Genomic DNA, 25,834 nt, shown 5'->3' with positions numbered 1-25,834 from the left:
TTCATTAAAATCCATATAATATCTTTATAGACTTCCTGGGTTGCTGGAGGGTCTCGGTCCCATCCGTGGTGCGGGAGGAATGGCATAACTTCCGCCTGGAGCTGCTACAGCACCCAGAGCAGGTGTCCCAGGGTAGTTTGGACCTCAGGGCTGCGGTGCAGACTGGAGAGTAGGAACACACACAGGCTTCAACGATCTTTGTGGGCTAGGGCAGTGCCTTGCCCACTAAGGATGGCTGCTGTGAATGTCTGAAGTCCCCACGTGCTGCGGCTACACAGGAGACAGACCACAAAACCAGTGTGTGAAGGCGGTTTTGAGCGTGACATCTATTAAGCTGTGCCACATACCAAGATCGTGCTGGACACAGCACAGGACCAGAATCCTCCTCCTACTAACCATCGCTGGCTTCTCTTCCTCCCCTCAAGTCTCTCTGGGAGGGTTTCCTCGTGCTGCATACCTGGACCCTAGGCTCTGCAGTGCACTGCCCAGAAGCCATGACTGACCCACCCTGCATGTGCTCGGTGTGTCTGTGTCATTCTGCTGGCTGGCCGAACACTGGACCTCACTGCTCAGGGCTGTGCGGCATCTGTGCTTGCCCCTGTGAGCAGGAGGGCAGTGGGGCTGGGAGCTTCTCAGTGGAGCAGAGTTGGAAGCTGACCTTGTGGCACAGACATTGGAGGTTGTCAGTTTTCCCAGGTGTGCTGGCTGCAGAGAATACTGGGCCTTGGTTGGATGTCTCACATCTCACTCCCAGTTACTAATGAAGGAGGGATGGCCACTTCCCAGGCCACACTGGGTGTCCCCTGTGTCTCTTCCTGTCCTTCCATAGGGTGCCTTGCTGTGAGCGATGATGACCCCACTCCATTCTCTGCCGCGGTCACCGTGTGCAACCTCTGCACCAGCCCCTGATGCAATGATGATGCCCCCTGCCCTGTTCTCTGCAGAGGTCACCATGCACAGCTTCTTTTTTTTATTTTTTGACAGGCAGAGTGGACAGTGAGAGAGAGAGACAGAGAGAAAGGTCTTCCTTTGCCATTGGTTCACCCTCCAATGGCCACCGTGGCCAGCATACTGCGCTGATCCAATGGCAGGAGCCAGGTGCTTCTGGTCTCCCATGGGGTGCAGGGCCCAAGCACTTGGGCCATCCTCCACTGCACTCCCTGGCCACAGCAGACAGCTGGCCTGGAAGAGGGGCAACCGGGACAGAATCCGGCGCCCCGACCGGGACTAGAACCCAGTGTGCCGGCACTGCAATGCGGAGGATTAGCCTAGTGAGCCACGGTGCTGGCCACCGTGCACAGCTTCTGCACCAGCCCCCGATGCAGTGGCCGTCGCCCCCATGCTGTCTGCAGACAAACCGCAGCTCAGGATTTACCATTCTGCACAGTGCTCCAGGCCCAAGGCCGCTTCCTCGCTGGCCCTGCCTGAGTCTCTGCTCTTAGCTGTGTGTTTCTAATTCTGGATTCCTTTCTCTGAAGCAGTGTCCCTGCTTTACATGGGTCTGTTTCCCTCACAGCAGTACAATACAGAAAATGTTCATGGTGGAGAAACTTAGCTTCACTTGCCAGAGCCACAGGCCTTCATTTCGTCTGCAGATCCCGCGGCTCCCCAGGAGGGACGGTGGCCTGGCCTTGGGCCTGTGCCTTGGTGTGATGCATTCTCCCTCCTCTTTGTGCCTCACGGCCTCTTCTGATTCAGGGCTTTTCCTAGGACTTTGCTTTCTGACATCTTGAATGGTTCTCACTTTTGTTTTTGAGCGTGTGCCAGAATTTCCCAGCCGGGTTGGTGTCAGTCTCATTGTGCCTCTGCTCTGCCATCACCATCAACATCACTATTGTTGTTATCATTGCAGAGAAACTGTATGGCAACCTCCTGAGCTGGAAGCTGGAAGAAACCCTCGCCAAGTTCCCCCTGCAGCCTGGGCAAGCAGCCACCTTCACTGTCACCATCAAAGCGAGCCTGGACTTCTCCTGCCAGGAGGGTCTCCTGCAGGACCTGAGTGATGGTAAGCGGCTCCCTCATTTCTGAGAGCTCACCTGCTCCCAGGTGTGTGTTGTAGTCAGCTCTCTGTGGCACCTGTGGGGAGCAACTCGGACTAGACTAAGTTACTGGAATTAAGACTTATTCTATGCATCTGCTCTCCCACAATATGGCGCTGAGAAGGGAGAAACAGCTTCTACACAGCTGCCTCCAGTTCAACCAATAAACTGTAGGACCTACTCCTGATTGGAGGAGAGCAGCGTACTCGGTGTGTGGGTAGCAGAGTTGGGATTGGTGGAAGAGGACTATAAAGGAGGAGAGAGACAACATGCACCAGGAACATCTGAGGGGAACATCTAAGAGGAACACCTGTGCATCCCCTGAGAGAGCCGGCCGGTGGTGTGCCACTCCCCTGCGGAAGTGGGGAAAGTGGCTAGGGGGAATCGCCCTTCCACGGAGGTGGAAGGGTCGGTAGCCAACCCGGGAAGAACCAGCAGCAAGCCTGGGAAGGGCCGAGCAGATGAAAGAACAGCGCAGGGTCCTGTGTCGTTCCTCCACGAAGAGGGGGAGCGACATAATGGTGCCGTGACTCGGATAGGAAACCTAGGAGGGAAGAAACAGGAAGAAGTGGGAAAATACTGGAGAGAGAGACTAGTAAAGAGCCTAGGGAAAAGCCGGACGGAAAAGGTGCCGGAAGAAGCTATCAAAAGCCTAGGCATAGACTCAGATACGGACTACGGGGGGAAGCTGGGAGAAATCTCTAAGGTCGAAAGCGAAAGTGAAAGCTAGAACAAACAGACTTGGATACGGACTGTGGGGAGAAGCCAGGAGAAATGAGGGAGGAATATTGTTGGAAGAAAACTTAGGGAAACATACAGGGTAGAGAAAAATGTTAGGGAGGATGAAGCTGCGGGGGCAGGCCGAGGCGGAGACGTAGCCAGCTTGGAATTCTTTAAGTCAGCCCGGGGAGCAAAAGGTGAAAAGTTAAACCAGAGGCGGAAACGTGGGCCAGGTTGGAATCCGTCAGATTAGCCCTGGGAGCAAAAGATGGGAAGCCAAACCATAAGGCGGAGACACGTAAGCTAGGTTGAATTCGCCAGGTTAGCCCAGGGAACTTAGATTGAATACCGGTGGCGGAAACGTAAGCTACGCTGTGTGACTCGTGGAAGCCGCCGCATGCAGAGAGAGCGCACGGGGTGTGAATAGATAGGGAACGTGGGGCTAGTGTGAGGCCGTGGTGCGGGCGCGAAGGGGCGCGGAGACCGCGGAGTGCGCGCGCAAAGCCGGGAAGCCACGCAAATGAGAGAAGCGCGGGCTGAAGTGGCTCAGAGCCGGGAAGCTGCCAAGAGGCAGCCTCGGGGCGGGCGCCGGGAAGCCGCAGGGATAAGAGAAACAGAAGTTTTAGAAGTAAAATGAGAGAAATAGGAATGCTGGCAGATAGAAGTAAAATGGGAGAGATAGGAATGCCCGGAGATAGAGAAATAGAGAAAAACAAGGCCTCCCCTCAACATGACAATGAGAGAGCTTGGATTTGGTCTGCCTGATTAGTAAGACGATAAGCACCTGTGGGTGGCTGCAGGTCACCAAAGACAGGCACGTTATCAACACCAATAAGTCTCCCCACAATAAGGCAATGAGAAGGCTTGGATTCGGTTTGCCTGATTGTTAGGGCTTGTAAGCACCTGCAGGCAGTTCTAGCAGAGCAGAGCATGTGCTGCAGGGCACCGAACACAGGCACGCATCAGCGCCTAAAAACCTCCTCACAACATGGCAAAGAGAGGACCCGGATTCGGTTTGCCTGATTGATAGTGCTTGTAAGCACCCGTGGGCAACTCCAGCAAGCAGAGCAGAGTGTGAGCCATGGGGGCACCGAAGACAGGCGCGTATCAACGCCAAAAATAAAAAGAAAGGGGGATCTGTGGGGAGCAACTCGGACTAGACTAAGTTACTGGAATTAAGACTTATTCTATGCATCTGCTCTCCCACAATATGGCGCTGAGAAGGGAGAAACAGCTTTACACAGCTGCCTCCAGTTCAACCAATAAACTGTAGGACCTACTCCTGATTGGAGGAGAGCAGCGTACTCGGCGTGTGGGTAGCAGAGTTGGGATTGATGGAAGAGGACTATAAAGGAGGAGAGAGACAACATGCACCAGGAACATCTGAGGGAACACCTGTGCAGCCCCCGAGAGAGCCGGCCTGCGGTGTGCCGCTCCCCTGCGGAAGTGGGGAAAGTGGCTAGGGGGAACCGCCCTTCCACGGAGGTGGAAGGGACGGTAGCCAACCCGGGAAGAACCAGCAGCAAACCCGGGGAGGGCCGAGCAGATGAAAGAACAGCGCAGGGTCCTGTGTCGTTCCTCCGCGAAGAGGGGGAGCGACAGCACCCACCACCGGTCATGTGACTCGCTCAACCGAGACCTTGCCCCTGCACTTGGTTAGCAGCGTGGCTTACTGCAGGCACATTATAGAGACAGTTTCTCAATTCCCACTCTTGACCATCTTGTCCTGATGTGCTAGGTGGTTGTCCTGAGGGAGTGGAATGCTGTGATTTTTCCCCCAAGTGTACCTGCTGTGTTGGTGGAACACACAGTGGTGATGATGGAGTTCTCCCATCTGGTGATGCCAGTAAGGAGACGGAGCTGGGGGCAATGGGAATTGTATCTGCTGCAGCACCAGGCCTGGCCGCGTGGGGATGTGAGTTCACGGGTTAGCTGTGTCAGGTTGTCACATGCTCTTCTGGAGGCCTTGGGGGGTGTGTTAGTCAGCTCAAGCTACTGTAACAAACCCCACACCTGGCCTGGCCTGACCACAGACATTGATTTTCTGACGGTTCTCAGCATTGCAAGTCTGACCCAGGTGCTAGCATGGTTGGGTCCTGGTGAGGGTGGCCATCTTCTTGCTGTGTTGTAATGGGGTGGAGACAGATCAGCTCTCTGGTATTTCTTCCCCTTCTTTTTATTTTTTTAAGATTTATTTATTTACTTGAAGGGCAGTTATGGGTGTGGGATGAGGGAGACACACAGGGACACATGTGCATGCCCACACACACACAAACACACAGAGAGGGAGAGAAGAAAGATTTTCCATCTGCTGGTTCACTCCCCAAGTAGCCACAATGGCTGGGACTATGCCTGGCAGAAGTCAGGAATCTGGAAAACCATCTAGGTTTCCAGTGTGTGTGTCAGGGGCCCAAGCTTGGGCCATCTCCTGCTCCTTTTCCAGGCATGTTAGCAGAGAACTGGATCAGAAGTGGAGTAGCCAAGACATGAACTGGTGTTCACATGGGGTTCTGGGGACACAGGCGGTGACTTAACCACCTGTGCTGTAAAACCAGCCCCAGTAAGAACATTTCAATCCTGTGTTTTAAGGACTTTAGAGTCCTCGTATACAGTGCATGACTTTCATCTCCATGAACATGCTGTAAATGACAGACCCTCCTGTGGGTATTTTGGGTCTGGGTATTCCTGGGTGTGTTGCAGCTGCTGTTCCTTGTCCATTCACCTGCCAAGGGGCATTCATGCATTTCCATTGTCTTGGCTGTGGTGAGCAGTGCTGCAGTGGACATGTAAGTGAAGACATGGCTCTGCCATATACATATATGTATTCTTGTATATATCACATACACACATATTCACATGTACAAATCACATACATATACACATGCATATTACACACACATGTCACACACAGATATCACACACATGTACATACACACATGAAATACATGTACGTATACACCTTACATGCACATGTGCATAAATCCGGATGTGGGCTGGTGCGGTCGTGGGAGAGCTTGAGTTGTTTTTAGCCTTTAGGGACCCTCTGTGCTTGTTTTCAAAATGCTGTACTGACTGACGTTCCCCTGAGAAGTGTGCTAGATCCCTCTTTCTGCACCTGTGGCCTGGGTCTTTTGGTAATAGCCAGTCTGGTGGAGTGACATGATGTCTTACATGGTTTTATTTTTATTTATCTATTTTAAAGATTTATATGTTTATTTGAAAGTTAGAGTTGGAAGAGAGAGGGAGGGACAGAGAGAGGGCTCTTTCATCTGGTGGTTTGCTCCCCAGATGGCCGCAATGGCCAAGCTGTGCCAGGCCGAAGCCAGGAGCCAGGAGCTCCTGGATGCAGGGGCACAAACACGTGGGCTGTCCTCCACTGCTTTTCCCAGCTCATTAGCAGAGAGCTGGATTGGAAGGGAAGTGAGTGGGACAAAAACCAGTGCCCAGGTGGGATGTAGCGTCTCAGGTGGCAGCTTACCCACAGTGTCACAACACTGGCCTCTCTGTTGTGATTTTAATTTGCATTTCTCTGATAATTGGAGATGGTTACTTGTATGTCTTCTTTCGAGAAGTGTCCATTCAGGGGATGTTTTCTTGTTACTGATTCATTTGAGTTCTTTGTATTAAGATAGTAGCCCCTCACCTGATAAATGATTTCAAATATTCTCTCAGTGTGTGCGTCAGTTCTCTACTCTGTTGCTTGTTTCCTTTGCTTGGAGAAGGATTTTCTTGTATGCAATCTCATATGTCTATTTTTTGCTTTTGCCGCCCATGCCTTTGGGGTCACATCCAAGAAATTACTGCTCAGATCAATGCCATGGACCTTTCCCTCTGCATTCCTCTAGTCGTTTTAGAGTTTTGGGTCTTATGGTTAAGAATTTATTTACTTATTGGGATATGTGTTTATGTATGTGTGAATGTGTACATATATAGATATCAAGTCTCTAGCACAAACCACTATCACAGGCATTTAATTTTAATTTATTTTCATCTTATTTGAAAAGCAAAGGAGGTTGAGAGAGAGAGAAAGAGAGAGAGAGAGAGAGAAAGAGAGAGAGAGGGGAGAGGGATCTCCCATTTTCTAGCTCACTCCTACAATGCCCAAAATGGTCCCAGGGCTGAAACTAGGAATTAGGAACTAAATCCAGGTATCTGACATTGGTGGCAAGAACCCAGTTATTCGAGCCATCACCACTGCTTCCCAGGGTCTGCCCTGGCGGGAAGCTGGAGTCAGGAGCCTGAGCCCTAATGTGTGACATGGGTGTCCTAAGCACTAGGCCAGATACCATCCTTTAGAAGGTGTGTGGCATAAGGACCCTGTCTTGTTCTGTCCTGTGTTCCCAGCTTTTTGGCCGTGACAGGCAAAGGGCTTTGTGTCTTGTGGTGTGGATCATGAATGGGTCCTCTTTCTCCTGCTTCTCCCCTGAGTGTGTGGGTTCTGAAGTTGTGTTCCTGTTCTTTCTTGTGAGCATGTCCCCCTCAGAATTGCCCCCAGCTTCTCTGGGGAGTTGTTGAAGATCTCAGAGTTCTCATCCGCGCGTCTGTGGCTCAGCTCCCTGCACGGCCATTCCATTTGCTTTCCTGTAACAGGGAGCTTGTTGGGGTCTCTCCTGCTACTCTGTGTTGGGCAGCTGGGGCTGCTGGAGCAAAGCACCACAGGACGAGTGGCTCAGGCAGCAGAAATTGCTTTCTCACGTCTGGAGACTGGGAAGGCCGAGACCACGGTGCTGGCAGAGTGTGTTTCCCGCTCGCTGTGTCCTCACTTGGAGGAGGCCGAAGGGAACTCTGGTGTTTCTACCTCTTCTTATCAGGGGGAGACCCCACCCTCCTGAGCTTAGCCACCCCGGCCACCTCCCAAAGGCCTCGCCTCCTCATGCCCTCGCCTTGGGGTCCAGGGCCTCAGCACCTAGATTTTAGAGGGACAGACAGTTCAGTCCACGGCAGCCTGCATAGAATTTGCTGTCTCTCTGCAGTGTTTGATGAACCATCAGGAAGTTCCTTCGGCTTGTGCTGGTGCTTAAGAAAACAATTTCTTTATGTTGTTCACAAGCAGGCTTAGCACTGGGTGCGTTAACAATGGAGAAAGTCAAGGGGACGTCTTACCAGGCTTCAAGCATCAGATGCGGTGGATTTTCTCGGTTTGTGTGGTGCTCTGTGCCTCTGCACTGCGTGTTCCTCTCAGTGGGCAGCGGGTAAACAGATCCCGAGTTCTCCCCCAGAAGGGAGTTGGGCATAATGAGTGGTGCCCAGTGCCGGGGTCCTGGGCAGGCTCAGCAGTCAGACAGACTCCCAGTGGGGATTATTTGTGAGCAGCAGGGGGCAGTACCACGTGTAAAGTCGTTGCCTAGGAACAGCATACAAGCTTCCAGTGGACATCTGAGCTCTGTGGGTTTTGGTGGCACCTTCAGTGTTCGATACTGACCTGCTTGGTGGTATCTTTGCCTTGGCATCTGTCATGGGAAAGGCTCAGGCATTCCCTCTGCCATCCTTAGTGGAGAACGAAGTGGCAGTTTGTGGCTCACATGTGGGAACACCTTCCTCTGGCTTTTGAAATAAAAGCATATTAGAACTAGCATTTTGGATACCCTGTGGTTTGTAAATGCAATGAGGGAGCCACACACCTATGTGGGACAGGACATGTGTGTGTGTATGTGTGTGTGTGTGAGGCCCCCCCTTGCTGATCATGGTTAACAGAAGGGCAATGCTGATTGTTTGCACAGAAAAAGGCAGAACAGGCCAGGGTCATGGGAGAGCAAGGTGGACACACAAGGACCATGGGGATTTTGGTGCAGGCTGTGAATTATCACTTGCAGTTCCACCTGTGCAGTCACGAGGCCACCGTGAAGCCCTCGTCTAGGGAAAGCTTCAGGCTCGGGGGCAGAGGCTCATCTGTGGCCTCTTGCAAGCGGGAGCTGACCCTGCAGTGGCTCTCAGTCTGCCCCTCTCAGAAGCATTTAACTGGGAAGTTAACTCCATTTAACTGTGGGCCCCGTTTGCTCCTTGGCAAGGACTCACACGAACTCAGGCTTCTGGAATGAGGTGTTGCTGTTTGTTTTGCAGTAGGAGGTTGTGCTGGGCTCTTTCTTCCTGTGATTCCTGTTCACTGTCCCACAACAAGTACAGCAGAGAGCAGGCTGCAGGATGCCGTGGAGGCATGGGGGGAGTCCCTGGTGCTGGACGTTGTTAGGTGCCCTCTCCCACCAACTCTGTAAGGTAGATACTGGTTTTCAATCACTGCTTGATAGAAACAGTTAGAAAGACTGCTCTTGCTTAAAGATAGAAGAGAAAGAACAATCCAGTGCCATGCACTGTCCTTTTTTTAAAAAAGATTTATCTTATTTATTTGAAAGTCAGCGTTACAGAGAGAGGTAGAGACAGAGAGAGAGATCATCCATCCACTGGTTCACTCCCCAGATGGCCGCACGGCCAAAGATGCATGCTTTGCAACTGTTAGTTGACCTCTACATTTTGCTGAGTGTCTCTTTGGCAGTGCAGAAGATTCTCTGTTGTTGTTGTTGCTGTTGTTGTTTGGTGTCCTCTGATAGGAAACCAGGAGCTTCATCCTGGTATCACAGGTGTGTACAGGGGCCCAAGGACTTCGGCCATCCTCCACTTCTGTTCTGGGAAAGATTGATTTTGTATGGTAGACATCCTTGCATTTCCAGAGTAACTCTCAGTTGCACACAATGTGCTAAGCTTTGGTTGTGCTTCTGGATGGCGTCTAGTCATATTTTGTTGAGGCTTATGACACATTCACGATGGATATATATATATATATGTCATTTTCTTTATAACGTGCTTGTTTGGGATGTTGGGATGATGCTGGTCTGAGGGAATGAAATGGAAGGCTTTTCCTCTTCATCTCCTATTTGGAAGGGTTTGTGAATCACGGATTTTAATTATCTTTTAAGTGGAGTTCTCACCTGTGGAGCCACCTGGTCCTGGACTTTCCTTCAGGTTTTCATGTTTTTTTCTTTGTTTGTTTCGGTTTCCTTGCTACTACAGTCTCTTTTCAAATTATAAGTGTATTCAGAGTTTCTTGTTTTACTGTATTCAGTTTTAGCGGTTTGCGTCTTTCTGAGAGTCAATCCACTCTATCTAGGTTGACCAAATCCCCGTGCCTGGTTTTTCCCTAGTATTTTTGGTTTATTATTTTGGCAAGGTTGGTAGTGATGTCCTCTCTGTCATTTCTGTTGTCAAGTCATTTGAGTCTGTTCTCCTTTTCCCCCCCGTTTCCTCTTTTGTCAGTTTCACTGAGTTTTCAAGAACTGTATTTTGGTCTCAGTGAATGTCTTTTGTGATATTTTCTATGCTGCTGGGTTGATTTCCATTTGAATCATTTTCCTCCTTCCGGTTTCTTCAGATTTACTTTGCTGTTCTAGTGTTTGAAGGCAAAATTGGGTTTATGGATCCGATGTCTGTATTCTGTAATATATACCTGTAGAGCAATACAGTTTCTCATGTGAAATTGGTCCTGTCAACATGGAAAACTGTATGGGTGTACCCACTACTGGGAACGTGTTGAAGGAAACGAAATCATTGTGTAGACAGAGAGGCTTTCGCAGGCCTATGCTTATTGCAGTAGGATGCACAAAAGCCAGGCTATGCAGTCTGCAGACGCATGTATGGTGTCCATAGCCCAGAATGTCTTTATTCAGTCTTGAGGTGATCGGCATTTTGGCTGATGGCATATCTTTGCTCTTGTGGGTTGAGCTGTAGTAAATACGGGGGCAGAGAGAACTCTTTTTTTGTATGCTGATTTCATTTCCCTTGGGTACTTTCCCAGAGCTGGAGTGGCTGGCTCATATGCTACGTCTGTATTCAGATTTCTGACTTATCTCCATACTGTCTTCCACAGTGGTGATACCAGTTCACATTCCCACCAGCAGTGGATTAGGGTGCCTTTTCCCTCACATCCTCAAGGCCATTGTAATATCAGTTTGCATTTCCCTGATGGCTAGTGATCCTGAGCATGTTTGCATGTGTGTGTTGGCCATGAAGATTCCCTTTCTTGAAATAGTTTGCTTGTTGAAGTCCCTTGCCCATTTCTTGAGTGGGTGGATTGTTTTGCTGGTGTTGAGCTTCTTGAAAGTTTCTGGTAGTTGATTCTTTATCAGCTGCATGCTTTGCAACCGTTAGTTTGCCTCTTCACTTTGCTGAGTGTCTCTTTGGCAGTGCAGAAGCTTCTCAATATGTTGTTGTTGTTGCTGCTGTTGTTTGGTGTCCTCTTCCATTTCCTTGTTTAATCTTTTGTGTTTCTCAGATATTGAGCATCCTTGGTTCAATTTATTCCAAGCTCTTTCATTTGCTTTGTAGCTATGTGAACAGGATTGGTCTTTGAAGTCCTTTCTCAGCCGTGACATTGTCTGTGTATACAAATAGGCTGCTGATTTTCTCTCCTGCCACTTTACCACACCCTACTCTGGGTTTTGATAGTCTCGTAGTGGGGTCTTTAGGATCTCCTATATAGAGAATCATGTCATCTGCAAATAGGGATAGTTGGACTTCCTCCCTCCCAATTTGTATCTAACATTGAGGAATGAGAGAAAAAGTAGCAACATGATAATGAATGTGCACGGAGCAAATGTCAGCAGTGACCTCCGATGCTACCTTTCTGTATTCTCTCTTGCTTTGTGGGAGACACGATTTGGCCTGTGTCCGACATGATCCATACTTTAAAGGCAGGGCTAGACTGTGGAGGGCGGTGAGTGGAAGCAGACCTGTGTTGCGTGGAGAACTCTGTAGATCCCAGGTGTTTCAAGTCCTTGTGTGCGTGGGTACGTAAGTGTCTGAATAAGTACATTCGAAAGATTTCCTCATGCGCAAGTCAGAGATAATGCCACGCGGAATGTTTGTAAGGAAGAAGAGAATGACTGGGTACCAAAATCTTTTCTAAGACCCAGTTAAACTCTTTTTCAAATTCTGGGTTAATAGGGTAGGTAATGTAAATAATACCAATTTCTAAAAACAAAAAGAAACTCTAGGAGATGGCCTTGATGTGGTTTTTTTATTTATAGCTATGGGTTCCTTTTTTAATTTTTTTTTTTACTTTTCTTGAAGATCATATTTATTTATTTGACCTAAGAGTTAGCACAGAGGGGACTGGAGGGAGGGAGGGAGGGAGGGAGGGAGGGAGGGAGTGTGTTTGGAGAGAAGACTTCCAGCTGCTGGTCCACTACCCAATTGGCTGCAATGGGCAGAGCTGAGAGTATCTGAAGCCAGGAGCCAGGAGCCTCGCCGGGATCTCCTCATGGGTGCAGAGGCACAAGGACTTGGGTGTCTTCTGCTGCCTTCCCAGACCCCAGCAGAGAGCTGCATCGGAAGTGGAGCAGCCGTACTCGAACCGGCGCCCCTATGGGGTGGCGTCACTGGGGGCCTTGGCTTTACCCGCTACCTCACAGTGCCGACCCTCCCGGAAGCCGTTCACTGTGGGATCCAGCTGTCTGCTAACAGGCCTGGGAAAGCAGAAGGAGACGGCCCAAGGACTTAGGCCCCTGAACCCAGAATGGAGCAGCGGCTAAAGTCCCTGGCTTCTGCTTCAGCCACTGGCTTCTGTCCCAGTCCCGGCCTTTGTAGCCATCTCGGGGGTGAACCTCCGCATGGATGATCACTCAGAGAGAGAGAGAGAGAGAGAGTGTGAGAGAGTGCTGGCGAGGCCCCCTGTACTGCCTCTCTCCCCAAGTGGCTCCAGTGAATGGCCAGCGCTGGGCCAGGCAGAAGCCAGGAGGCAGGAGGCAGGAGGCAGGAGGCAGGAGGCAGGAGCTGCAATTAGGACTCCCGTGAGACATGGAGGTGGGGTCCAGAGAACGCGGGCTCTCAGGGTCCGCGTCCCTGGGTCACCGCCTGGAGAGGCGGGACTGGAAGCGGCCCTGGGGCTGCAGACGCTGGATGCGGCAGTGTGCAGAAGCGTCCTGGGTTGCCATGGTGATGGCCTGTGGGGAGTGCGTCTGCGCCTGGCGCTGTGACCAGGAAGTGCACCGGCACGCCTGGCGCCAGCTGCCCCGCGGTGCTCGCTGGGAGTCAGCGCCACGTCTACTCCTGCCAGAGCACCCGTGCAAGCCGTGAGGAGAGGAGCCTTCTTCGACGCTGCTGGCCGAGCCTGAGCCTGAGGGAGACCCAGCGGCCCCCGGGTCAGGCCGGCATCAGGAGAGGCTGCGTGTCGGAGGCTGCCGCGCCATTTCCCAGGTGCGTTTCTATTCTTCGGCCCCTTCGGGAAGCAACGGCCTTCGCGGACCTCTGTCTCGCGGGCAGACCGCCCCCCTGCCCCCTTTGAGGTGAGTGACGCGCGGCTGTTGCAGTGTCCCGCTGGGGATCTGGGCTGCAGGCGTGCCTGTTGCTCGTGGGTCCCGAAGGCTCGGGTGGAGTCGCGGTCGTGCAGTGCGGACGGTCTGGAAGGGTCCCCAGGGTGCGAGCAGCTGTGCGAGAGCAGAGGTGGCTGGGTCTCCTCCCGGAACGGCCTTGTGTTCTTGTCTGTTTGCTTTTCGAGGGCCCAGCCGCCCTGCTCTAGACCTGTGAGTGTTGTCGGGAGGAATGAGAGCGAAAGTGCGTGTCTGTGTCCTGGTCTAGGAGGACAGTTTCGGGTTCCTGGCATTGGCTGTGATGTTAGCGCTCTGCGGGTTTTTCATGAAAGAGCCTTGTCAGGCCGAGGTATACCTTCCTTCCTAATTTGATGATTTGGTTTTTAGTATCGCACAAGTCACGGGAGTTTTTGTGGAATAGGTTTTCTGTGTCTGTCGGGATACTTGGTGGGTTTTGCCCATGTTTGGTGTGTTCTGTGATAGATTGATTTTGTATGGTAGAAATGCATCCTTGCATTTCTGGAGTAACTCTGAGTTGCACACAGTGTGCTAAGCTTTGGTTGTGCTTCTGGATGGTGTCTGGCGAGGCATGTGACACATTCACGACGGATATATCTATGCCATTTTCTTTATGATGTGTGCTTGTTTGGGATGTTGGGATGATGCTGGTCTGATGGAATGAAATGGAAGGCTTTTCCTCTTCATCCCCTTTTTGGGAGGGTGTGCGAATCACGGATTTTAATTATCTTTTAAGTGGAGTTCTCACCTGTAGAGCCATCTGGTCCTGGACTTTCCTTCTTGTCTTTTTTGTTTGTTTCTGTTTCCCTGCAACTACAGTCTCTTTTCAAATTATAAGTGTATTCAGAGTTTCTTGTTTTACTGTATTCAGTTTTAGCGGTTTGCGTCTTTCTGAGAGTCAATCCACTCTATCTAGGTTGACCAAATCCCCGTGCCTGGTTTTTCCCTAGTATTTTTGGTTTATTATTTTGGCAAGGTTGGTAGTGATGTCCTCTCTGTCATTTCTGTTGTCAAGTCATTTGAGTCTGTTCTCCTTCCCCCCCCCCCGTTTCCTCTTTTGTCAGTTTCACTGAGTTTTCAAGAACTGTATTTTGGTCTCAGTGAATGTCTTTTGTGATATTTTCTATGCTGCTGGGTTGATTTCCATTTGAATCATTTTCCTCCTTCCGGTTTCTTCAGATTTACTTTGCTGTTCTAGTGTTTGAAGGCAAAATTGGGTTTATGGATCCGATGTCTGTATTCTGTAATATATACCTGTAGAGCAATACAGTTTCTCATGTGAAATTGGTCCTGTCAACATGGAAAACTGTATGGGTGTACCCACTACTGGGAACGTGTTGAAGGAAACGAAATCATTGTGTAGACAGAGAGGCTTTCGCAGGCCTATGCTTATTGCAGTAGGATGCACAAAAGCCAGGCTATGCAGTCTGCAGACGCATGTATGGTGTCCATAGCCCAGAATGTCTTTATTCAGTCTTGAGGTGATCGGCATTTTGGCTGATGGCATATCTTTGCTCTTGTGGGTTGAGCTGTAGTAAATACGGGGGCAGAGAGAACTCTTTTTTTGTATGCTGATTTCATTTCCCTTGGGTACTTTCCCAGAGCTGGAGTGGCTGGCTCATATGCTACGTCTGTATTCAGATTTCTGACTTATCTCCATACTGTCTTCCACAGTGGTGATACCAGTTCACATTCCCACCAGCAGTGGATTAGGGTGCCTTTTCCCTCACATCCTCAAGGCCATTGTAATATCGGTTTGCATTTCCCTGATGGCTAGTGATCCTGAGCATGTTTGCATGTGTGTGTTGGCCATGAAGATTCCCTTTCTTGAAATAGTTTGCTTGTTGAAGTCCCTTGCCCATTTCTTGAGTGGGTGGATTGTTTTGCTGGTGTTGAGCTTCTTGAAAGTTTCTGGTAGTTGATTCTTTATCAGCTGCATGCTTTGCAACCGTTAGTTTGCCTCTTCACTTTGCTGAGTGTCTCTTTGGCAGTGCAGAAGCTTCTCAATATGTTGTTGTTGTTGTTGCTGTTGTTTGGTGTCCTCTTCCATTTCCTTGTTTAATCTTTTGTGTTTCTCAGATATTGAGCATCCTTGGTTCAATTTATTCCAAGCTCTTTCATTTGCTTTGTAGCTATGTGAACAGGATTGGTCTTTGAAGTCCTTTCTCAGCCGTGACATTGTCTGTGTATACAAATAGGCTGCTGATTTTCTCTCCTGCCACTTTACCACACCCTACTCTGGGTTTTGATAGTCTCGTAGTGGGGTCTTTAGGATCTCCTATATAGAGAATCATGTCATCTGCAAATAGGGATAGTTGGACTTCCTCCCTCCCAATTTGTATCTAACATTGAGGAATGAGAGAAAAAGTAGCAACATGATAATGAATGTGCACGGAGCAAATGTCAGCAGTGACCTCCGATGCTACCTTTCTGTATTCTCTCTTGCTTTGTGGGAGACACGATTTGGCCTGTGTCCGACATGATCCATACTTTAAAGGCAGGGCTAGACTGTGGAGGGCGGTGAGTGGAAGCAGACCTGTGTTGCGTGGAGAACTCTGTAGATCCCAGGTGTTTCAAGTCCTTGTGTGCGTGGGTACGTAAGTGTCTGAATAAGTACATTCGAAAGATTTCCTCATGCGCAAGTCAGAGATAATGCCACGCGGAATGTTTGTAAGGAAGAAGAGAATGACTGGGTACCAAAATCTTTTCTAAGACCCAGTTAAACTCTTTTTCAAATTCTGGGTTAATAGGGTAGGTAATGTAAATAATACCAATTTCTAAAAACAAAAAGAAACTCTAGGAGATGGCCTTGATGTGGTTTTTTTATTTATAGCTATGGGTTCCTTTTTTAATTTTTTTTTTTACTTTTCTTGAAGATCATATTTATTTATTTGACCTAAGAGTTAACACAGAGGGGACTGGAGGGAGGGAGGGAGGGAGGGAGGGAGGGAGGGAGTGTGTTTGGAGAGAAGACTTCCAGCTGCTGGTCCACTACCCAATTGGCTGCAATGGGCAGAGCTGAGAGTATCTGAAGCCAGGAGCCAGGAGCCTCGCCGGGATCTCCTCATGGGTGCAGAGGCACAAGGACTTGGGTGTCTTCTGCTGCCTTCCCAGACCCCAGCAGAGAGCTGCATCGGAAGTGGAGCAGCCGTACTCGAACCGGCGCCCCTATGGGGTGGCGTCACTGGGGGCCTTGGCTTTACCCGCTACCTCACAGTGCCGACCCTCCCGGAAGCCGTTCACTGTGGGATCCAGCTGTCTGCTAACAGGCCTGGGAAAGCAGAAGGAGACGGCCCAAGGACTTAGGCCCCTGAACCCAGAATGGAGCAGCGGCTAAAGTCCCTGGCTTCTGCTTCAGCCACTGGCTTCTGTCCCAGTCCCGGCCTTTGTAGCCATCTCGGGGGTGAACCTCCGCATGGATGATCACTCAGAGAGAGAGAGAGAGAGAGTGTGAGAGAGTGCTGGCGAGGCCCCCTGTACTGCCTCTCTCCCCAAGTGGCTCCAGTGAATGGCCAGCGCTGGGCCAGGCAGAAGCCAGGAGGCAGGAGGCAGGAGGCAGGAGGCAGGAGGCAGGAGCTGCAATTAGGACTCCCGTGAGACATGGAGGTGGGGTCCAGAGAACGCGGGCTCTCAGGGTCCGCGTCCCTGGGTCACCGCCTGGAGAGGCGGGACTGGAAGCGGCCCTGGGGCTGCAGACGCTGGATGCGGCAGTGTGCAGAAGCGTCCTGGGTTGCCATGGTGATGGCCTGTGGGGAGTGCGTCTGCGCCTGGCGCTGTGACCAGGAAGTGCACCGGCACGCCTGGCGCCAGCTGCCCCGCGGTGCTCGCTGGGAGTCAGCGCCACGTCTACTCCTGCCAGAGCACCCGTGCAAGCCGTGAGGAGAGGAGCCTTCTTCGACGCTGCTGGCCGAGCCTGAGCCTGAGGGAGACCCAGCGGCCCCCGGGTCAGGCCGGCATCAGGAGAGGCTGCGTGTCGGAGGCTGCCGCGCCATTTCCCAGGTGCGTTTCTATTCTTCGGCCCCTTCGGGAAGCAACGGCCTTCGCGGACCTCTGTCTCGCGGGCAGACCGCCCCCCTGCCCCCTTTGAGGTGAGTGACGCGCGGCTGTTGCAGTGTCCCGCTGGGGATCTGGGCTGCAGGCGTGCCTGTTGCTCGTGGGTCCCGAAGGCTCGGGTGGAGTCGCGGTCGTGCAGTGCGGACGGTCTGGAAGGGTCCCCAGGGTGCGAGCAGCTGTGCGAGAGCAGAGGTGGCTGGGTCTCCTCCCGGAACGGCCTTGTGTTCTTGTCTGTTTGCTTTTCGAGGGCCCAGCCGCCCTGCTCTAGACCTGTGAGTGTTGTCGGGAGGAATGAGAGCGAAAGTGCGTGTCTGTGTCCTGGTCTAGGAGGACAGTTTCGGGTTCCTGGCATTGGCTGTGATGTTAGCGCTCTGCGGGTTTTTCATGAAAGAGCCTTGTCAGGCCGAGGTATACCTTCCTTCCTAATTTGATGATTTGGTTTTTAGTATCGCACAAGTCACGGGAGTTTTTGTGGAATAGGTTTTCTGTGTCTGTCGGGATACTTGGTGGGTTTTGCCCATGTTTGGTGTGTTCTGTGATAGATTGATTTTGTATGGTAGAAATGCATCCTTGCATTTCTGGAGTAACTCTGAGTTGCACACAGTGTGCTAAGCTTTGGTTGTGCTTCTGGATGGTGTCTGGCGAGGCATGTGACACATTCACGACGGATATATCTATGCCATTTTCTTTATGATGTGTGCTTGTTTGGGATGTTGGGATGATGCTGGTCTGATGGAATGAAATGGAAGGCTTTTCCTCTTCATCCCCTTTTTGGGAGGGTGTGCGAATCACGGATTTTAATTATCTTTTAAGTGGAGTTCTCACCTGTAGAGCCATCTGGTCCTGGACTTTCCTTCTTGTCTTTTTTGTTTGTTTCTGTTTCCCTGCAACTACAGTCTCTTTTCAAATTATAAGTGTATTCAGAGTTTCTTGTTTTACTGTATTCAGTTTTAGCGGTTTGCGTCTTTCTGAGAGTCAATCCACTCTATCTAGGTTGACCAAATCCCCGTGCCTGGTTTTTCCCTAGTATTTTTGGTTTATTATTTTGGCAAGGTTGGTAGTGATGTCCTCTCTGTCATTTCTGTTGTCAAGTCATTTGAGTCTGTTCTCCTTCCCCCCCCCCCCCGTTTCCTCTTTTGTCAGTTTCACTGAGTTTTCAAGAACTGTATTTTGGTCTCAGTGAATGTCTTTTGTGATATTTTCTATGCTGCTGGGTTGATTTCCATTTGAATCATTTTCCTCCTTCCGGTTTCTTCAGATTTACTTTGCTGTTCTAGTGTTTGAAGGCAAAATTGGGTTTATGGATCCGATGTCTGTATTCTGTAATATATACCTGTAGAGCAATACAGTTTCTCATGTGAAATTGGTCCTGTCAACATGGAAAACTGTATGGGTGTACCCACTACTGGGAACGTGTTGAAGGAAACGAAATCATTGTGTAGACAGAGAGGCTTTCGCAGGCCTATGCTTATTGCAGTAGGATGCACAAAAGCCAGGCTATGCAGTCTGCAGACGCATGTATGGTGTCCATAGCCCAGAATGTCTTTATTCAGTCTTGAGGTGATCGGCATTTTGGCTGATGGCATATCTTTGCTCTTGTGGGTTGAGCTGTAGTAAATACGGGGGCAGAGAGAACTCTTTTTTTGTATGCTGATTTCATTTCCCTTGGGTACTTTCCCAGAGCTGGAGTGGCTGGCTCATATGCTACGTCTGTATTCAGATTTCTGACTTATCTCCATACTGTCTTCCACAGTGGTGATACCAGTTCACATTCCCACCAGCAGTGGATTAGGGTGCCTTTTCCCTCACATCCTCAAGGCCATTGTAATATCGGTTTGCATTTCCCTGATGGCTAGTGATCCTGAGCATGTTTGCATGTGTGTGTTGGCCATGAAGATTCCCTTTCTTGAAATAGTTTGCTTGTTGAAGTCCCTTGCCCATTTCTTGAGTGGGTGGATTGTTTTGCTGGTGTTGAGCTTCTTGAAAGTTTCTGGTAGTTGATTCTTTATCAGCTGCATGCTTTGCAACCGTTAGTTTGCCTCTTCACTTTGCTGAGTGTCTCTTTGGCAGTGCAGAAGCTTCTCAATATGTTGTTGTTGTTGTTGCTGTTGTTTGGTGTCCTCTTCCATTTCCTTGTTTAATCTTTTGTGTTTCTCAGATATTGAGCATCCTTGGTTCAATTTATTCCAAGCTCTTTCATTTGCTTTGTAGCTATGTGAACAGGATTGGTCTTTGAAGTCCTTTCTCAGCCGTGACATTGTCTGTGTATACAAATAGGCTGCTGATTTTCTCTCCTGCCACTTTACCACACCCTACTCTGGGTTTTGATAGTCTCGTAGTGGGGTCTTTAGGATCTCCTATATAGAGAATCATGTCATCTGCAAATAGGGATAGTTGGACTTCCTCCCTCCCAATTTGTATCTAACATTGAGGAATGAGAGAAAAAGTAGCAACATGATAATGAATGTGCACGGAGCAAATGTCAGCAGTGACCTCCGATGCTACCTTTCTGTATTCTCTCTTGCTTTGTGGGAGACACGATTTGGCCTGTGTCCGACATGATCCATACTTTAAAGGCAGGGCTAGACTGTGGAGGGCGGTGAGTGGAAGCAGACCTGTGTTGCGTGGAGAACTCTGTAGATCCCAGGTGTTTCAAGTCCTTGTGTGCGTGGGTACGTAAGTGTCTGAATAAGTACATTCGAAAGATTTCCTCATGCGCAAGTCAGAGATAATGCCACGCGGAATGTTTGTAAGGAAGAAGAGAATGACTGGGTACCAAAATCTTTTCTAAGACCCAGTTAAACTCTTTTTCAAATTCTGGGTTAATAGGGTAGGTAATGTAAATAATACCAATTTCTAAAAACAAAAAGAAACTCTAGGAGATGGCCTTGATGTGGTTTTTTTATTTATAGCTATGGGTTCCTTTTTTAATTTTTTTTTTTACTTTTCTTGAAGATCATATTTATTTATTTGACCTAAGAGTTAACACAGAGGGGACTGGAGGGAGGGAGGGAGGGAGGGAGGGAGGGAGGGAGGGAGGGAGTGTGTTTGGAGAGAAGACTTCCAGCTGCTGGTCCACTACCCAATTGGCTGCAATGGGCAGAGCTGAGAGTATCTGAAGCCAGGAGCCAGGAGCCTCGCCGGGATCTCCTCATGGGTGCAGAGGCACAAGGACTTGGGTGTCTTCTGCTGCCTTCCCAGACCCCAGCAGAGAGCTGCATCGGAAGTGGAGCAGCCGTACTCGAACCGGCGCCCCTATGGGGTGGCGTCACTGGGGGCCTTGGCTTTACCCGCTACCTCACAGTGCCGACCCTCCCGGAAGCCGTTCACTGTGGGATCCAGCTGTCTGCTAACAGGCCTGGGAAAGCAGAAGGAGACGGCCCAAGGACTTAGGCCCCTGAACCCAGAATGGAGCAGCGGCTAAAGTCCCTGGCTTCTGCTTCAGCCACTGGCTTCTGTCCCAGTCCCGGCCTTTGTAGCCATCTCGGGGGTGAACCTCCGCATGGATGATCACTCAGAGAGAGAGAGAGAGAGAGTGTGAGAGAGTGCTGGCGAGGCCCCCTGTACTGCCTCTCTCCCCAAGTGGCTCCAGTGAATGGCCAGCGCTGGGCCAGGCAGAAGCCAGGAGGCAGGAGGCAGGAGGCAGGAGGCAGGAGGCAGGAGCTGCAATTAGGACTCCCGTGAGACATGGAGGTGGGGTCCAGAGAACGCGGGCTCTCAGGGTCCGCGTCCCTGGGTCACCGCCTGGAGAGGCGGGACTGGAAGCGGCCCTGGGGCTGCAGACGCTGGATGCGGCAGTGTGCAGAAGCGTCCTGGGTTGCCATGGTGATGGCCTGTGGGGAGTGCGTCTGCGCCTGGCGCTGTGACCAGGAAGTGCACCGGCACGCCTGGCGCCAGCTGCCCCGCGGTGCTCGCTGGGAGTCAGCGCCACGTCTACTCCTGCCAGAGCACCCGTGCAAGCCGTGAGGAGAGGAGCCTTCTTCGACGCTGCTGGCCGAGCCTGAGCCTGAGGGAGACCCAGCGGCCCCCGGGTCAGGCCGGCATCAGGAGAGGCTGCGTGTCGGAGGCTGCCGCGCCATTTCCCAGGTGCGTTTCTATTCTTCGGCCCCTTCGGGAAGCAACGGCCTTCGCGGACCTCTGTCTCGCGGGCAGACCGCCCCCCTGCCCCCTTTGAGGTGAGTGACGCGCGGCTGTTGCAGTGTCCCGCTGGGGATCTGGGCTGCAGGCGTGCCTGTTGCTCGTGGGTCCCGAAGGCTCGGGTGGAGTCGCGGTCGTGCAGTGCGGACGGTCTGGAAGGGTCCCCAGGGTGCGAGCGGCTGTGCGAGAGCAGAGGTGGCTGGGTCTCCTCCCGGAACGGCCTTGTGTTCTTGTCTGTTTGCTTTTCGAGGGCCCAGCCGCCCTGCTCTAGACCTGTGAGTGTTGTCGGGAGGAATGAGAGCGAAAGTGCGTGTCTGTGTCCTGGTCTAGGAGGACAGTTTCGGGTTCCTGGCATTGGCTGTGATGTTAGCGCTCTGCGGGTTTTTCATGAAAGAGCCTTGTCAGGCCGAGGTATACCTTCCTTCCTAATTTGATGATTTGGTTTTTAGTATCGCACAAGTCACGGGAGTTTTTGTGGAATAGGTTTTCTGTGTCTGTCGGGATACTTGGTGGGTTTTGCCCATGTTTGGTGTGTTCTGTGATAGATTGATTTTGTATGGTAGAAATGCATCCTTGCATTTCTGGAGTAACTCTGAGTTGCACACAGTGTGCTAAGCTTTGGTTGTGCTTCTGGATGGTGTCTGGCGAGGCATGTGACACATTCACGACGGATATATCTATGCCATTTTCTTTATGATGTGTGCTTGTTTGGGATGTTGGGATGATGCTGGTCTGATGGAATGAAATGGAAGGCTTTTCCTCTTCATCCCCTTTTTGGGAGGGTGTGCGAATCACGGATTTTAATTATCTTTTAAGTGGAGTTCTCACCTGTAGAGCCATCTGGTCCTGGACTTTCCTTCTTGTCTTTTTTGTTTGTTTCTGTTTCCCTGCAACTACAGTCTCTTTTCAAATTATAAGTGTATTCAGAGTTTCTTGTTTTACTGTATTCAGTTTTAGCGGTTTGCGTCTTTCTGAGAGTCAATCCACTCTATCTAGGTTGACCAAATCCCCGTGCCTGGTTTTTCCCTAGTATTTTTGGTTTATTATTTTGGCAAGGTTGGTAGTGATGTCCTCTCTGTCATTTCTGTTGTCAAGTCATTTGAGTCTGTTCTCCTTCCCCCCCCCCCCCCGTTTCCTCTTTTGTCAGTTTCACTGAGTTTTCAAGAACTGTATTTTGGTCTCAGTGAATGTCTTTTGTGATATTTTCTATGCTGCTGGGTTGATTTCCATTTGAATCATTTTCCTCCTTCCGGTTTCTTCAGATTTACTTTGCTGTTCTAGTGTTTGAAGGCAAAATTGGGTTTATGGATCCGATGTCTGTATTCTGTAATATATACCTGTAGAGCAATACAGTTTCTCATGTGAAATTGGTCCTGTCAACATGGAAAACTGTATGGGTGTACCCACTACTGGGAACGTGTTGAAGGAAACGAAATCATTGTGTAGACAGAGAGGCTTTCGCAGGCCTATGCTTATTGCAGTAGGATGCACAAAAGCCAGGCTATGCAGTCTGCAGACGCATGTATGGTGTCCATAGCCCAGAATGTCTTTATTCAGTCTTGAGGTGATCGGCATTTTGGCTGATGGCATATCTTTGCTCTTGTGGGTTGAGCTGTAGTAAATACGGGGGCAGAGAGAACTCTTTTTTTGTATGCTGATTTCATTTCCCTTGGGTACTTTCCCAGAGCTGGAGTGGCTGGCTCATATGCTACGTCTGTATTCAGATTTCTGACTTATCTCCATACTGTCTTCCACAGTGGTGATACCAGTTCACATTCCCACCAGCAGTGGATTAGGGTGCCTTTTCCCTCACATCCTCAAGGCCATTGTAATATCGGTTTGCATTTCCCTGATGGCTAGTGATCCTGAGCATGTTTGCATGTGTGTGTTGGCCATGAAGATTCCCTTTCTTGAAATAGTTTGCTTGTTGAAGTCCCTTGCCCATTTCTTGAGTGGGTGGATTGTTTTGCTGGTGTTGAGCTTCTTGAAAGTTTCTGGTAGTTGATTCTTTATCAGCTGCATGCTTTGCAACCGTTAGTTTGCCTCTTCACTTTGCTGAGTGTCTCTTTGGCAGTGCAGAAGCTTCTCAATATGTTGTTGTTGTTGTTGCTGTTGTTTGGTGTCCTCTTCCATTTCCTTGTTTAATCTTTTGTGTTTCTCAGATATTGAGCATCCTTGGTTCAATTTATTCCAAGCTCTTTCATTTGCTTTGTAGCTATGTGAACAGGATTGGTCTTTGAAGTCCTTTCTCAGCCGTGACATTGTCTGTGTATACAAATAGGCTGCTGATTTTCTCTCCTGCCACTTTACCACACCCTACTCTGGGTTTTGATAGTCTCGTAGTGGGGTCTTTAGGATCTCCTATATAGAGAATCATGTCATCTGCAAATAGGGATAGTTGGACTTCCTCCCTCCCAATTTGTATCTAACATTGAGGAATGAGAGAAAAAGTAGCAACATGATAATGAATGTGCACGGAGCAAATGTCAGCAGTGACCTCCGATGCTACCTTTCTGTATTCTCTCTTGCTTTGTGGGAGACACGATTTGGCCTGTGTCCGACATGATCCATACTTTAAAGGCAGGGCTAGACTGTGGAGGGCGGTGAGTGGAAGCAGACCTGTGTTGCGTGGAGAACTCTGTAGATCCCAGGTGTTTCAAGTCCTTGTGTGCGTGGGTACGTAAGTGTCTGAATAAGTACATTCGAAAGATTTCCTCATGCGCAAGTCAGAGATAATGCCACGCGGAATGTTTGTAAGGAAGAAGAGAATGACTGGGTACCAAAATCTTTTCTAAGACCCAGTTAAACTCTTTTTCAAATTCTGGGTTAATAGGGTAGGTAATGTAAATAATACCAATTTCTAAAAACAAAAAGAAACTCTAGGAGATGGCCTTGATGTGGTTTTTTTATTTATAGCTATGGGTTCCTTTTTTAATTTTTTTTTTTACTTTTCTTGAAGATCATATTTATTTATTTGACCTAAGAGTTAACACAGAGGGGACTGGAGGGAGGGAGGGAGGGAGGGAGGGAGGGAGGGAGTGTGTTTGGAGAGAAGACTTCCAGCTGCTGGTCCACTACCCAATTGGCTGCAATGGGCAGAGCTGAGAGTATCTGAAGCCAGGAGCCAGGAGCCTCGCCGGGATCTCCTCATGGGTGCAGAGGCACAAGGACTTGGGTGTCTTCTGCTGCCTTCCCAGACCCCAGCAGAGAGCTGCATCGGAAGTGGAGCAGCCGTACTCGAACCGGCGCCCCTATGGGGTGGCGTCACTGGGGGCCTTGGCTTTACCCGCTACCTCACAGTGCCGACCCTCCCGGAAGCCGTTCACTGTGGGATCCAGCTGTCTGCTAACAGGCCTGGGAAAGCAGAAGGAGACGGCCCAAGGACTTAGGCCCCTGAACCCAGAATGGAGCAGCGGCTAAAGTCCCTGGCTTCTGCTTCAGCCACTGGCTTCTGTCCCAGTCCCGGCCTTTGTAGCCATCTCGGGGGTGAACCTCCGCATGGATGATCACTCAGAGAGAGAGAGAGAGAGAGTGTGAGAGAGTGCTGGCGAGGCCCCCTGTACTGCCTCTCTCCCCAAGTGGCTCCAGTGAATGGCCAGCGCTGGGCCAGGCAGAAGCCAGGAGGCAGGAGGCAGGAGGCAGGAGGCAGGAGGCAGGAGCTGCAATTAGGACTCCCGTGAGACATGGAGGTGGGGTCCAGAGAACGCGGGCTCTCAGGGTCCGCGTCCCTGGGTCACCGCCTGGAGAGGCGGGACTGGAAGCGGCCCTGGGGCTGCAGACGCTGGATGCGGCAGTGTGCAGAAGCGTCCTGGGTTGCCATGGTGATGGCCTGTGGGGAGTGCGTCTGCGCCTGGCGCTGTGACCAGGAAGTGCACCGGCACGCCTGGCGCCAGCTGCCCCGCGGTGCTCGCTGGGAGTCAGCGCCACGTCTACTCCTGCCAGAGCACCCGTGCAAGCCGTGAGGAGAGGAGCCTTCTTCGACGCTGCTGGCCGAGCCTGAGCCTGAGGGAGACCCAGCGGCCCCCGGGTCAGGCCGGCATCAGGAGAGGCTGCGTGTCGGAGGCTGCCGCGCCATTTCCCAGGTGCGTTTCTATTCTTCGGCCCCTTCGGGAAGCAACGGCCTTCGCGGACCTCTGTCTCGCGGGCAGACCGCCCCCCTGCCCCCTTTGAGGTGAGTGACGCGCGGCTGTTGCAGTGTCCCGCTGGGGATCTGGGCTGCAGGCGTGCCTGTTGCTCGTGGGTCCCGAAGGCTCGGGTGGAGTCGCGGTCGTGCAGTGCGGACGGTCTGGAAGGGTCCCCAGGGTGCGAGCAGCTGTGCGAGAGCAGAGGTGGCTGGGTCTCCTCCCGGAACGGCCTTGTGTTCTTGTCTGTTTGCTTTTCGAGGGCCCAGCCGCCCTGCTCTAGACCTGTGAGTGTTGTCGGGAGGAATGAGAGCGAAAGTGCGTGTCTGTGTCCTGGTCTAGGAGGACAGTTTCGGGTTCCTGGCATTGGCTGTGATGTTAGCGCTCTGCGGGTTTTTCATGAAAGAGCCTTGTCAGGCCGAGGTATACCTTCCTTCCTAATTTGATG

This window comes from Oryctolagus cuniculus, chromosome 19 (genome assembly GCF_964237555.1).
Source record: "Oryctolagus cuniculus chromosome 19, mOryCun1.1, whole genome shotgun sequence".
NCBI lineage: Eukaryota > Metazoa > Chordata > Mammalia > Lagomorpha > Leporidae > Oryctolagus > Oryctolagus cuniculus.
This window is presented reverse-complemented; position numbering follows the sequence as displayed.